The 10694-nt window shown below is 38.6% G+C and overlaps 1 long non-coding RNA gene across 1 annotated transcript; it reads left to right on the forward strand.

Moving 5' to 3' along the window:
• The first annotated feature begins 6907 nt into the window (after window positions 1-6907).
• LOC128319298 (uncharacterized) lies at window positions 6908-8522 on the forward strand. Its single transcript, XR_008302750.1, has 3 exons — window positions 6908-7348; window positions 7471-7536; window positions 7644-8522. It is a non-coding gene; the product is annotated as an uncharacterized LOC128319298 (long non-coding RNA).
• Window positions 8523-10694: the final 2172 nt, after the last annotated feature.

Here is a 10694-nt window from a genome sequence, read left to right on the forward strand (position 1 = left end):
AAAAGAAGGAGCTCTTGTGAGAATGAACAGAGAAGTCTGTAGTTTTGAAACGTTTTTCTCGTCAGTGGAATTTACTTCCTGTCTGACTTGAAACACATTCACAGTTTAGTGTGAACACATGAGAGCTGGTTACAGATGACTTTCACTCTGTGTGTGTTTTAGTGAAATTACTGCAAACATCCTGCTGTTTAACATGTAGAGAACAGATCAGAGAGCGAGAGAGAGAGAGACACGCTCATTAAAGAGTAATTCTACTGAATCTTCATCTTCAGCGGTATTATCTTTCATCTCATTCATCAACTTTAAACAAAAGTGTGTTCCGTATTTGTTTTATTATAAATGTGTTGTTTGGCCTTAGATGAGAGTGCTCACACACTCTTTGAGCTGCTTAATCAGACGCACTCATCTACATGACACTAGAGAGAGATCAGAGAGAATCGGGCGTGTAAACGGCAGATGTTAGAGGTCAGATAATGCTGAGGTTTAACACCAAGCTAGACAGAAACTGGGTTTTTAAATTCTGGGAGTGAAAAACTACATTTTTAGAATTATTTATCTTCATACAGAAGTTGCTGCTGCACATGTGGCCATGATTTCTGAACTATTTCAAGTCGTTTTTGTTTTGTTTTGCTTTCCTGAATGTGGTGCTTCTGTTTCTTTTGAGGAGTGCACACACTGCAGAGTTGTACACGTTCATCATTATTTACAGTCAAGGGAAAAAGAAAGTAAACCCTCCTTCAATTCTGTGTTGTTATTTAATAAGGGCATGAATAACAATTGTGTGGTCCTTGCCAACTTTTATAAACAAACAAATAACCTCAGGTGACACACACACAGCAAAAAACACAGCATGCCTTCAATATGCCACAACATGATTTCAATATGTAGTCATTTTTTTCCAAAAAGTAAAAAACCTTCAGAAACCAGGTGGGAAAAAATAAGTACACCCTATAATTCAGTAACACGTAGAACCACCATTCTGTAGGAGCTTACCAGTCTCTCACATCCTTTTGGAGAAATTTTGGCCCACTCTTCTTTACCGCATTGCTTCAGTTCATTGATGTTTGAGGGCATTCATTCATGCACAGCTCTCTTAAGATCCTGCCACAGCATCTCAATGGGGCTGTGGTCTGGACTTTGACTTGGTCATTCCCACACCTTGATTTTTTTCTTCTTTAGCCAATTAGATGTCGATTTGCTGGTGTACTTGGGATCATTGTCCTGTTGCATGACTCAATTTCAGCCCAGTTTCCCCAGTCTTGTGGCTGCAAAACAAGCCTAAATCATCACCCCTCCACCACCATGCTTGACCGTTGGTATGAGGTGTTTGTGGTAATATGCTGTGTTTGGTTTTCACCAAGCATGGAGCTGTGAATGATGACAAACATCTCCACCTTGGCTTTGTCCTAGCCACCCTTCCGTGAAAACCATACATGATCATTGTTTTTCTGATTGTGCTCTCATGAACATAAACCTTTAATAAGCTTAGAGGCCTGTAGGTCACATGATGTAGCTCTTGGCTCTTGATGTGGCTTTGTATCTCTGAGCATTAAACGGTCTGACCTTTGCTGGGACTCCCACTCCTGGGAAGATTTGCAACTGTCTTGAAGGCTCTCCATTTGTAAACAATCGTTCTCACTGTAGAATGGTGAATTTCTGCAGTGAACAATGGTGAACCTGTTTGGAGATGTTGTTATAACACTTCCCAGACTGATGAGTGTGGAAAATAATCAGAAAATACATTTTATATTTTCATATTACCTATTTTCTACTGCATATGATCCATTTTATACTGTAGGTCTTGATGTGACTTGAGAAAGAAAACTGGATTGTGGCCTACATGGGAAGGGAAACTTGACATGAGAAAAACAAGTTCATTATTATCAAGTGGTCTTTATTCCTAGGACTTAGAGCAGAGCGAGCACATCACTATCAGAAGAAGAGTAGAACAAACACATTTCATCCAAGCAGGCTTCAGTAAGTCTGTCTAATGTGTTTATTTTTCTCAGAATAGAATTGAAGAAGGGTGTACTTTCTTTTTCCCATGACTTGACAGATACAGTCATGTGAAAAAATTAGGACACCCCATGAAAGCCTTTGCTTTTTTTTTAACATAGTTAAGCATATGGACATTTGATCTTCATTTTAACAATATTGGGAGATTCAAGTAATATAACTAAACAAATTAAACCAAAGAAAAGTCTTTTTAAAATGATCTGTAAAATAGCAGACTGCAAGATGCTTAAAGAAGTCTCCAAAAACCCTAAAATATCATCACGGGACCTACAGCAAGCTCTTGCTACAGTTGATGTCAAAGTGCATGAATCTACAATCAGAAAGAGACTGCACAACTTTAATTATCATGGGAGGTGTGCAACTTTAATTATCATGGGAGGTGTGCAACTTTAATTATCATGGGAGGTGTGCAAGGGGGAAACCTTTGCTGTCTAAGAAAAACATGAGGACAAGACTGAAGTTTGCCAAAGAACACATAGACAAAGGCCAAGACTTCTGGAATAATGTGCTTTGGACAGATGAGTCTAAAATTGAATTATATGGACACCATAACAGAGGGTATGTTTGGCGTAAACCAAATACAGTATTTCAGCAAAAGAACCTCATACCAACTGTGAAACATGGAGGTGCAAGTGTTCTGGTTTGGGGATGCTTTGCTGCAGCAGGACCTGGCCAGCTCACCATCATAGAATCCACTATGAATTCTACATTGTATCAGAAGGTGCTTGAGGAACATGTGAGACCATCTGTCAAAAAATTGAAGCTGAAGTGGAACTGGACCTTGCAACATGAAAAATCCTCCAAGGACCAGCTGAAAAGTAAAAAATGGAGAGTTCTGGAATGGCCAAGTCAAAGCCCAGATCTAAATCCCATTGGGATCCTGTGGGGTGATTTGAAACAGACTGTGCATGCAAGAAACCCTCAAACATCACACAGCTGAAAGAATTCTGCATTGAGGAGTGGGGGAAACTTTCTTCTTTATTTCAGCCAAAGGGGGAAACACTAACTATTAGGGCATGGGGTATCCTACTTTTTCCTCAGTTGAAATACTCATTTTTGTTGATTTCTTTTGTTTAATAAGTGAAAACAAAGTGATTTTTCATTGTTTACATGCAATTACATCACTTTCATCTACAGGTACAAATTAAAACAAGATCAGAAATTGACATGTTGACATTTCTTAATAAAGAACTGAATATTTAATGGGGTGTCCTAATTTTTGACAATAGGTCAAATATCATGACAATATATTTAGTCTTATGCACATGCAAAGAAATGCTGTAGAGAAAAGATGCCTTCGAAAATAATAAAATTAAATGTTTCTACATTTAAAAAATACTATAAAGAGCAGTAAACAGTAATAAATGAGACAAAGTCAATATTTGGTGTGATGATCCTTCGCTTTAAAAAAAAAAATAGTAGTCTCAGTTGCAGTGTGTGCAGTTTTGTAAGGAAATGAGCTGTAAGTGTTACTGAGCATCTTGCAGAAGCAGCCACTGTTCTTCTGGAGACTTTGACTGTCACACTTGCTTCTTATTTTTGCAGCAAAACCCAGCAGCCTTCATTATGTTTTTGTGTGAAAAGTGTCTCTTATGTAATCTGCTGCTTTCTTTACTGACATACAAACATTTTTCTGTAACATTTAATTTTGTGCTGAAAAACTAATGTTTGGAATCTAAAAAGTTTTTGTACTGAATCAATAATGTAGAAGTAATAAAATAAAAATCTATAACAAAGTTTGTACTAAAAAAAAATAAGGTGCCTAAGACTTTTACACAGTACTGTATATATATATGATATTCCCCACAGCCTGTCTATCTGCTTTGTTTCAGTGTAGTCGGGTGTTAATGGAGGACTTGCCACTCAAATTCTCGAACTGTTCAATTCCAAAAAATGCTTTTGGATTATGATTTCTAATTCCCTCAGAATAGGGATCTAGATTTGACATTTTCCCCCTAGGTGTGAAATTGGACAGATAGATCTTGAGGAGAAAAAAAAAAAAAAAAACACAGCTGGAAAGAACCAGTTATTAGGGAAGACAGATGCTGCCTTCACGTGCTCTCGGAATTATTGTAAATACGAGTTTCCCACTAGGAAGTTGCACATGAATGACCCTTATGTCGTATTTACGACTGGGAAACTAAGGAGATGATTTCTGAGATGGAGGAGTGCTGGACTTTCTCCGGGCCGGGGAGTGTTTCGCTAAACGGCCCTAAACCGATTGCCATTCATTTCCAATGGTAGTGCTAAACCACTACGGATGCGATATACTTTTAACACTGGTTAATTACAAGCAGACCTGTGAATGAACATGACCATTATTTTAACTTATTGTAGTCTTTATCAGTTTACATCTATTACACTATTCTAAAATTACATTAGTTTCAGCCCTGTTGGTGTGTTTGCTCTCTAACACACAGTTGGATGATTTAAAAGCTAAACTATGAATGACCGTGACTTTTGGGTATTTATTTACTGATTGATTGATTGATTGATTGCATGACTGTGTTTATGTGTAATGTTTTTTGAATGTCAGAAAACAAAATGTACAGTTGCATTCCAGAAAACACATTGAATTTGATTATTCTAATGTTTTATTTTAAAATAGACATACTAACATCGAGTAAATACTGCTTTTTCTGTCTTACAGGCCATCATGCACAAAAAAAGTTGTGTTTTTTTCAGTAACAGTTGAGGTTGTGTTCTGTAAGGGGCCGCTGGGAGATCTCCTTCAGGAGCCAACTGAGGAGGCCAGGCTGATCAAACATAACCTGTCTCTGCAGGACGAGTCGGCACCAGTGAAGGAGGAGCTTGTCAGACAAAATGCTCTGACTGTAGTCTGTCAGAGAGGAGGTGACTTTCTTTCTTTCTTTCTTTCTTTCTTTCTTTCTTTATAAAGCACTTTCACACAACTACCGGTCGATCCAAAGTGCTGTACAATACAGCTAAAAAACAAATAAGAAACCACAAAACATCAAGACGCAATATAGCAATACAATTGACATGGCTAGGTAAAAGCTATTGACAAAAGATCTTTTTTAAGCTGGTATTTAAATACTGGCAAAGAGGGCGCAGCTCTAATAGAAGCTGGTACTTTGTTCCATAGAATAGGACCGGCAACATCGAAGGCTCGATCACCTCTGCAATGGAACCTCGATCTAGGGACAGAGAGGAGACAAAGATTACTGGATCTTAGGGACCTATTTGGTTTATGAGTAGAGATTGCCTCAGAGAGATATGATGGGGCTTGATTATGCAGAGATTTAGAAACAAAAGTTAAAATTTTAAAAATAATTCTAAATTTGACTGGTAACCAGTCCGAGGTGACATCTCGGACCGGAGCGAAGTTTTTGGTGAATACATCCTGCAGTTTGGCAAATACAAGGGGAAGTCCTTCCAGTGGCTCCTTGAAAATGACATGGGGTACACCATCTACCTGATGAAAGACCTTGAGCAGGAAGTCTTTGCAGGAGTCTTTATGGCAGAGATGCACAGCAATAACAGTCTGTTGTCCTTTGTCAGTTATGCCCACAGCTTTGAGGAAATCCAGTCTCTTCTTAGCTATGTGTCCAAAATTCCAGCTGCACCAACATCCTCATCAGAGGGTGACCAGCTGGTTGGTTTCGGAGCTCGTAGGAAGAGTACATGGCGGGAGATTTGGAACAGCAGGGCTGATGGTTATGCTTCCTTCATAATGGGTTTAGCCTGTGTCCCAGGGACACGGACGTACAAACTGCAGCAGTACCTGCGGAATTAGCAGCAGTCAGCCCGTCCGCCCGTGCTTGCCTCGACTGCCACATCTGAGCCCATGGGTCAGTTGTTTATTTTCTTTATTTGCTATTCTGAAGGAAATGTTTGCCATTGTGTCAATTAGTATAAACAACAACATAACTTGCAGTTGTATTATATTCCACGTATGTTATGCTTCAGTTAACGCAGAGGTATAGATTTACGAAATCCAAGTACAGTGAAAATGCAACCCACTAATTCTTGTCTTTCACCAACGCAGAGATGGATGAAGATGATGAGTTGGAGAGTGCAATGCTGAACATCTCCCCCTCCAAGCCACGGGTGCAGTGTAAGTATTTCTGTCTGGACTGACTGCATGTAATGAATTGACTGTGTTCCAAATCATTTTCTGTCATATGTTTTATAAATGTGTTATATATTTTAATGTTTTGGGTGTTACAACTAGCTCCACCACCACCATCATCATCACCACCATCATCACCATCACCCTCAGCTGCTGAACTGAGACAATCCACATTAAACTCAGCACTGGAGCACAATTCTATTGAATTGTGAGATAAAATGCTCTCCAAGTCAGTGTTTTGGCCATGTTCTGGCCATGTATCACTAACAAATGTGTGTGCCGTTGGCAATATATTAGTTGTCTAAGGGGTTATGAACTGATTCTCCGACCATGATGAACTGATACCAGCCACAGTCAGGGTAAGTACTCTTTTTTTTTTTTTTTTTTTTTTGTTAAGTCTTAAATATTTCTGTCTACTAACATATGATGAAATGCATGTACTTGCATTTTGCCCTTTAACATCCCTTGCTTCAGTTTGAAATGATTGTGACACTCCTTGAGCAGGAATAATGTATCCTTTTAATTTATAGTACTAAGATAATCAGGTGAAGTAACAGTAGGGTAATTTGAACCTTTTATTAACACAAATGACAAGATTTTGTATCTTGCAGTACCATCTGCTGCCCTCTCCATTACCACCCGCTGACACTAGAAAGGAACCAGTTGATGGTAAATACATTATAATTCTGCCCATCTATTCAAACATTTGTCTCGATTACTGAGGTGCTGATCTTTTTGTTCTTCTTTGTTTTTGCATCATTTCCTTTTAAAACCAGTCTTGCCAGCTCTGAAATCGCCTGTGCCCCTTCCTAAAGAGCCAGAACAATCACGTTCCACACACACTGAGAGAACGGTTTCAACTACAGGTGTGTTTTATGTCAGGTTTTTTATGTTCACCTAAATTTACATTGTGCATCATAACTGTTTAGCATTTAAAATTACAATTAATATTTATATAATCCCTCACCTCTTACACAGATAATTGCTAATAGAGGAATGGTTCTCTGTTCAGGAGACAGCAGCATCACAGACAGCTCTCCAGCGTGCAGGACACTTAGTTTTGAGGAATGTGGCAAAGATGGTAAGGGTGTATTGCACTTGACTGGAATAATGAAAGCATTATGTTGTGTTGAATCTGTTCTAATTTTATAATGGATTGTTTATCCATCTTTTTAGAAAATCTCTCATCTTCAGAGATCACTTCACATAGTGTCCCACGCACAGCTGAGGCATCACATGGTAAGATTGTAGTTGTGCACTTATCTGTATCATGAATGTAGTTGTTCTTCTTTGTTTAATGTCTTTTCTTATCAAGAAGTTAGAACGGCTTTTTAAATTATTATTTGTCTGTGTATTTCCAGAGCCATTCTCCTCTCCCCTTGGTTCTTCAGTGTGCAGCCCACCGCCTCTGCAACAGACAGGTCAAAGTAAGAATGATTAATTTGCGGCTTTGTTACCAGGCAAGAGTGATGACCGTAGTCCATGTCTGTAGCTGTAGTTAGAAAATCTTTATTCTTTTGTCTTTTTATTTCAGTCACAGTCAGGCACATCAGCCCTTCCTAAGATGCCCTCCTCCACAACCTCCTGGCTACGATCATGATGTCCGCCAGTGGAAGTGTTCCCATCCGCAGAGGATCTGGATGAAGACAGAGCTGGAATCCATGAGTCTATGGCTAGGGTCACCTCCTGTAAGATATATCTTTTGCTTTTATCTTTCACTTGTGGTGACTGTTTAACTAATGTAGATATATTTTTTTACTTTATTTTACAGTGTAATTAGGTTTATATTAATATGTGTGTATATATAATGTATATATGAGCAGACTTGTGTGTCTATGCGTTTCTTCACTATTATTGCTTTTGGTTTTCACTGCTCTACTGATGTGTTTAAAATGCACATAATAATAATAATAATAATAATAAAAAAGGTAAACACTAATTGCTTGGTGTAGTGTGGCTCTGTTTGCAGGATTCATTATTTACTCTGTTATATTGCACACATTTAACTGGTATGTTAACTTAAGAGTCCCATCGCTCAATAAACCATATGCATTCAACAGTGGAATTCATTATATTAGAGTAAAACCTTATTTAAAATTCTCATTTACATTGCAGATATAACATAATAGATGTATACTATTATTACTTTAGTAAAAATAAAAATGTTTTATTTCAATTGTTGACATTTTGTAAAAATGAAGAAGTAATAAGAGTATAAAACTGTTGTGATATTTGTAATGGGTCAATGTTGACGTAGTGGTCAGAGATTTATTCTATGTTGCACATTTGATGAATAAATATTTGAACTCTATTTGCATGTCAACATTAATCAATTATTAACAATACTTTGGCCATCAAACACAGAAAACATTTTAAACCACACTGCAATACTAATGCATTGTTATTATTTCAGAATTGTGTGGTACATATCTGTCTTTGTGATTATAATGCAAAAGCATATGTGAAACAATATTTGAGAGTCGCACTGAGTGGGATTCGAACCCCGGTCCAGACAAATAAAATATAATGTGAAAAAATCTGATTGGCTGTGACATCATTTCAGCACCTGGTACGGCAGCAGAAAAGCTTCAATCTGATTGGCTGGCACTGTGCGCCAGAGGAGAGGACAGTTTCTGGACTGAATGACAGGCTTTGTTCATGTTTCTAAACGCAGCTAATTGTTAGCGCTTCCGTTTTGCTCGTATTCATTTATGTACATCAGCAACCATTCTGCATGTTGTACACCTTTTTACACCTTGAGAATTTTTACACTTTGAAAATACCATATTCAAAATAAAAGTAAAATTTAAAAAAAAGAAAAAAATATGGATGAATGGACCTGGCGTCGTCCATGTTTGATTCTTTCCGACAACAAAGCACGTGAACGCGACATCGTCATAAGCACCCCAGAAGTGAGAAGCAGGATCATCCCCGCAGCACGTGAAGGCTGTGTGTGTGTGTGTGTGTGTGTGTGTGTGTGTGTCAGCAGATCTGAGATCAGATTAAATACCAGAAACAATATGTCTCTACTTAATCAATTATTTTTAATTAATTATTTTTTAAATGAAAGTTTATTAGGCCTGCTTAATTACTTGAAGTTTTTGATTAATTAAAGTCATTGATTAATTAATAGAGGTTATTGATATAGTTCAGATGAACACAGGTTTGCTCTCAGAATGCCAGCAGTGTCAGAAAAAAGCGGGCGAGATGAATTTCTGTAACAAGTCGTTGCACATTCTGCCATCTAGTGGCCCAAAGCTGTGAGTGCTGAAACCTCAGCTTCAGAGTGGAGCAGGCAGCTACCTGCTGAACTAAAGCAATAAAACCACTTTATACTGGCTTCCGTGAAGCAAAGCCAGGGGCTCTGTGTTTTTATTTCTTTTTCTGATTTATACTGGTTTGAATAATACTGAGATGGTCTGTGGATTTTTTTTATTACAGTTAAAGACATCCCTGACTATAAAAAGTGTGAACACCCCTAAATTCAAACTCAAATGTAAAAAATATAACTAGTGTTTCACATGTTAACAAAAGAACATGGAATTGTGTCCCTTTCTTTCTGCATTTAATCCTTGATTTAAAAAAATCACAATTATTCAGCTTTAATCAAAGGAAGGATGGATGGATGGATGGATTAGTGTGTGGGAGGATGGATGACTGGATAGATGGGTGGAAGGGTGGGTGGGTTAGTGTGTGGGAAGATGGACGACTGCATAGATGGATGGGTGGGTGAGTGGGTGGGTGGATGGATGACTGGATAGATGGACGGATGGATGGATGGGTGGGTGAGTGGGTGGGTGGATGGATGACTGGATAGATGGACGGATGGATGGATGGGTGGGTTAGTGTGTGGGAGGATGGATGACTGGATAGATGGACGGATGGATGGATGGGTGGGTTAGTGTGTGGGAGGATGGATGACTGGATAGATGGACGGATGGATGGATGGGTGGGTTAGTGTGTGGGAGGATGGATGACTGGATAGATGGACGGATGGATGGATGGGTGGGTTAGTGTGTGGGAGGATGGATGACTGGATAGATGGACGGATGGATGGATGGGTGGGTTAGTGTGTGGGAGGATGGATGACTGGATAGATGGATGGGTGGGTTTTGGGGACACATGAATTTCAGATGTTGGTGTGCGTTCACTTCTGCATAGTCCGGGGAATTATAGGAAAAATTAACTGTTCATTTATCACAAACACTTCAAAAGATAGAAGGAAAAGAATGAAAGTTGTTACAGTTGTTGACCACAAGGTGGCAGAGTCACAAAACTTCTTGGATACATTCAGGGCATGGTCCTGCAGATACTCAAGTTTTGTGATGATATGTAGATGCATTGCTGAGATACACCTTCACATCCTGTTTTTCTATGTGCCGGTGTGTTTCAGGAGAACAGGTTTGATTGAACAAACGTTATCAAAGGAATTTTGATAGACAGGTCTCAAGATGATGTGAAGATTGGACAAAATTTGAAGAAGGAGCAGCAAAAATGGCAGTTCGATGTAAGCATTTTAGGCATGTTATTGTAACTTTTGACCAGTAGGTGGCGCTATCACAAACATTGTTGCATAGCCTCAGGT

Source organism: Pangasianodon hypophthalmus, chromosome 11 (assembly GCF_027358585.1).
Source record: "Pangasianodon hypophthalmus isolate fPanHyp1 chromosome 11, fPanHyp1.pri, whole genome shotgun sequence".
In the NCBI taxonomy this organism is placed as follows: Eukaryota; Metazoa; Chordata; class Actinopteri; order Siluriformes; family Pangasiidae; genus Pangasianodon; species Pangasianodon hypophthalmus.